At 42.1% G+C, this 4,932-nt stretch overlaps 1 long non-coding RNA gene across 1 annotated transcript; it reads right to left on the bottom strand.

Moving 5' to 3' along the window:
• Positions 1-2,821: 2,821 nt before the first annotated feature.
• Positions 2,822-4,696, bottom strand: LOC124313848. The gene is made up of 3 exons (XR_006911027.1): positions 4,305-4,696; positions 3,446-4,140; positions 2,822-3,380 (listed from the first exon to the last, which is right to left on the bottom strand). It is a non-coding gene; the product is annotated as an uncharacterized LOC124313848 (long non-coding RNA).
• Between the last annotated feature and the right edge of the window lie 236 nt (positions 4,697-4,932).

Below are 4,932 nucleotides of genomic sequence, written 5' to 3'. Positions count from 1 at the left end.
TGCTGTTCTTTGTCAATTGTCATCGACTGTTGACCCATTTGGCTTTGAAGGTTTTCGGGGAAATCGAAACCCTATCGCATTCGCTGGCCTGTTTACGGGTGAATGGTTCCCATCACACATCCGTCGTCATGTCGGACTCGAAATGCCCGGCTATTCATCTCGATGTTTCTTTCTTTCAAAAATAAAATAAAAATGTGTGGCCTTTTGACCCGACAGACAGAATAGATAGATGCCTCCTGCCGCATCCAACTACTGCGCACGTTGGCCCCGAAAAACTGAGACCCGAGTGCAGCAGCGCAGCATTCAACTGGACGATACGCGCTGGGCCATCTCAAATGGACTGAAACTCTTTTGTCGCGCCAACTGACCAAAACACACGGGTGCTAAATAGGAGCGACAGCATCTCTGCTTCTCCTAAATACATATACAGTACACACTAGTATGTATACTTGTATAGTGCTCAGTGCTCACTCTTCCATCAATTTTTTCTTTTTTTTTTTTTGCCGTCATGCACTTTAATAACAGTTTTCCTCTTTTCAAGGGGGACCGTATTTAACTACTGCACTTCAACAAAAGGATAGATCCTCGGCTATTTTTTCTTTCTTTCTTTTTTCTCTTCCTGAACTGAAACTGTAGACAAACACGGACAACAAAGAGACAGAAAGAAAAAAGGGGACCCAAAAAGTGGCACAGAAAGTAAAATAGTAAATGGAAGGTTGTTCATATGTTGCAAACAAAAAAGACAACTCGCTGAAAAACTACGAGTGTTTGCTGCGCTGGCCAGCACAAAACATCATTTCTTTAAACAAGCGTTTTTTTTTCCTTTTTTCATCGCATAATTACAGTTAAATATTTCTCCGGGCGGTAGAAGGCTAAAAAAAAAAATACCAGACAAAATACATGTTGGTACCTAGTTTGGATGTGTGTTTATCTATTTTCTGATGCTACGAGTGTATCATGGTAGCTTGAATTTTGTTTTTTGTTCTGTTGGGAACTTGGGTTAAATAAATGTATAGCCTTGCTTTACGTGCAAAGGCAAATATTATGAATATTTCGGATGGTTTCCCAGAACCACCCGAAGCCAGTGTTTTATTTACTAGGTTTGATTTTTTGTTTACTCTTCTGCGTACATGCATTATGCAACGTGAATCAAATAATTGTACCGGATTATTTGTTTTGCTTTGCTTTTTTTTTGGCTCGAGGAGTCTTTGGCCCGCCTTGACGTATACACTCTCACAAGTGGATTATTTCACGAATGTTTTCACTAAAGGGCATAAAAACGAAGTCGTGATCACTCGTGAATGACGCAGTTAGCGTATCACGAACGCTATGCGCAAGCCAAATCTCACGTTAGACTGTTTCTGCGTGTGCCAAGAGGGGCAAAACATCGAGATTTCATATCTCCTTGGCATAATGTGCTGCTCTGCCCACTTGACACTGTCAATCGCTGTCAATAACCATTTGCCAGAAGGCTTTTTATTTCGATTTGAGAGCTCTTTGCGCGTTTATACCATTTCGATTTCTTTATTAAATCAATATTTATCGTTCTGCAGCCAATCGAATGGCTGTCAGCACACCGACGTTTTGACAGTAATGAACGGGGGGGGGGGGGGATTGCGCGGTTCCGGTGACTCAATTTTCTGCATCGTCGTCGTCATGACTGTGCAGCATTCATCTCCAAGTGGGCGATCGTTTTGTGGGTTTGTTTGCGCCTCTCTTGTCCCATGTTTTTGTTTGCGTCATAGACTCGAGTGTTGAAAAACGACCGAGAGAGTCAAGATTCTCTCTTTGATCAGCAGTTCGTAGTTGGTTAGACGAAACCACAAGATAATATTAGGACGAGTCACTTTTCCTGTTGACTGTTCAACGCGCCATTTCTTAGAACTCTTTTTTTTCTTCTCGAGTGCCAACAGTTCGCCGTGGTCCCGAGGTCAAAAGTCTTTTATAACCGCACTGTTAAGTGCTGGCCATCATCATTGACAATATAGCTGTGGCTTAGATATCTTATACAGCTCTCGCCCCGTAAAGAAGAGAGACCCATCTTGTTTTTTGTTATTTTAATATCTTTCGAGTCAAATGTTGTATATCGCACCATTCCAACCATGAAATTTTCTCGTTTGGGAATATATGGGGTACATCTTGTCGTATAATTCAACTTCCAAGTTTTTCCTTCTTCTTTTTATCAAGACGCATCCACACGGAATTTGTTATTTCACCGTGAATTTCTCGGTTGGGTGCGAGATGAAGCGCTAGATTAGACCTTCTACTAAATTTGGTATTTTGACGGCTTCCACAAAATGGGAAACGATATGGCCCACGACCAGCAGGACTTGCAGATGGGGAGGGGGGTGGGAGAAGAAAAGAAAAGAAAAAAACCCCTAAAAAAAAAAAAAAAATAAAATAAAATAAAACCCCCCCAAAAAAACGAATAAAATGCAACACCCCCATGCCTGCTCCCGTCTGTTCCCCTGAATTTATGGGCCCCGACTTTGGTCATGAAAATCACTATAAATTTCACCTCGACGTGCGACGTCTCTTCCTCTCGAAAATGCCCATATATACATATCTATCTAAAATAGCCTTTTTTTCTTTCCTATAGTCCACACGGTGGTGCCAGCACAAGGAGTGCGATACGCGGTCAGTATACATAACTGCGTATATTGTGCTGCGCATCGGTGTATATAGTATACAGCTAAAAGAAGTCTTTTTCTTTTCTGAGAGGAGAGCCAGACTGGATCATATACAGAATGGAAGAAAAGTCTTTCATTCTTTTATCTTTTTCTGACCTGAGTTACGTCGTCTGACTGGGAAAAACTCGACGGCAAAGAAAAGGGATAGAAAAACTCTTTTCTTCGTTTCCTCCCTCTTGTTGTGTATTCCATATCTTCAACATTCAAAATGAATTTTGAAAAGCGCCCGTGCAAGGTGAGAAATATCATCCCGCGACAGCCACTTTTTCGAGAAAAAGGCCAAAAGAAGAAGAAGAAAGACTCAAAGAAGAAAAGAAAATGGGAAAGAAAAGGGAAAAGGCGTGTATAAATTATGATTCTGTCTTTTACCTAACTGTATGCGTGTATGACACGAGAGGAACATTTGGGAGCCTCCTCTTTTAACGGGTTGGAAAGAAAGAAAGAAAAGAAAAGAAAAATTCCCTCAAGTGCCGTGGAAAATTTTCACTTTTTATCGGCCGGATAATTGATGTACAACGCGCCTCCACTTCATTCTCTCCTGCAGCAGCACCCTCCACTTTTGAATCGTCTGTTGAGATCTCCCTCTCGTCTTATATGCTATAGGTGTTGGATAGTAGAAGACTCTCGCAGTCGGCCATATAGCCAGTCGATGAACCGTTGAAGTGAGCGTGCCAAATTGCCGAGAGAGTTCTATCACGAGGTACGTCCATGAGCGGCGATTTATTTATTCATATTCAAAACACCTGGCATATTACCGCTAGCAGCTAGCTAGGACGATAGGTGTTGAGAGAAATCGCCGGACGGGATTTGTATGCGTGTAACACCGGGTCTCCACGGATGTCAACTGGAACGAATCCGCCGCGCTCCCAGTGTCGAGTGCCGACATGTCCCACCAGTCCCGGATCGTCTCCTTCCGTCGGAAATGTTGAAAAAGAAAAAAAAAGAAAAATACAGAAAATAAAACGAGACTTTTTGAGATCTTCGACCATATGCTCCATCTCCTAACACGAAGGTCACGACGCCATTGTTCAGCCACCCTTATAGAGTCTCGGGAAATAGAAAAAAAACAAACAAAAAAAACAACAGGATTCGTTCGTGTTCAACGTTCACCTGTCCCGCGTCTTTTTTTTGTTTGTCTTTCTTCTATTTTTTTTTACTTTTGCGCCGTTTGCTTGTCTTTTTCTTCCATCTGTCCCAAGGAAGTCGGTTGGCCAAAGACTGAGTCATTTCTCTTCTTCTTCCAGTTCTTCTTTGTTTCCATTTTCAACATTCCTCTTCTTCTTCTTCGTTTCTTGTATTTGGTTTTTTTGTTTTTTTCACCACTTGCCGTGGAATGGCATGGCGTGCCGCGGGATAGAAATATACAAGAGAGGAGGACCGCTCGGTTGTACGTACAACATGTCTGCCCATTTTCTGATGCGCCTTGTTAGCCGTGGCCATCTTTTCTTGTCTGTGTGTTTGCGTGCGTGTTTGTGCGCGTTTGTTTGAAAAGAAAAAAAAAAAAAGAAAAAGAAAAACTGAAACATTTTCAAGAAAAGAAAAGAAGAGAAAAGAAAGAAAAAATCAAGTGCCAGTCGCTTGATATCAGCTCTAGCTGCGTGCTATTTTGCTTACTCATCTTTGACGGTCTTTTCACATGCCCTCTCTGAGTAGGTTGTGTACGTAGCAAGTCCTTGTCGCTCTATAGGGCATAGAATATCTATCCTGGAGTCTACTATATATAAGAAGAAGAAGTACAACTTTTTTTGGAGATTTGCATCCAGCCGAGTCACCGTATGTGTGTAAGCGTCTCTCTCGTTTGTGTGCGATGAAGAAAATTGAGGAGCAGCGGACGCTTACAACCGCGGGCAACATGACATCATATACACACGGAGCGGACTCGGGGCGGACATGTACGGCACGGTCGCCTTTTCCCCCATATCGGATGATTCATCATCAGCGACATAAAGAAAAGGAAACGAAACTTCTTATAAAAATAAAAGAGACCCCGTCACTTCCCCACTTGTGTCGCCCTGCGCCGTGGTTGTTCTACTAGCTGTTGTGTTTGTTTCTTATCTTCGGCGCGACATTCTCTCTCTCGTTTCTTTTGGGTCCTTTTTAAAAACCCCGCACAAAAGAAAGAAAAACATTTTTTTATTGAAAATAGAAGAGGATGTTTCCGACAGCAAATTTTCGCCCATAGACTTTTCTTTCTTTTATTTGACATTCGATAAACAAAGAGAACAGGACCCATAATATTGCG

The sequence above is a fragment of the Daphnia pulicaria genome, chromosome 10, assembly GCF_021234035.1.
Source record: "Daphnia pulicaria isolate SC F1-1A chromosome 10, SC_F0-13Bv2, whole genome shotgun sequence".
NCBI lineage: Eukaryota > Metazoa > Arthropoda > Branchiopoda > Diplostraca > Daphniidae > Daphnia > Daphnia pulicaria.
Note: the sequence above shows the minus strand (reverse complement) of the source record. Positions and strands in the feature narration are given on the sequence as shown.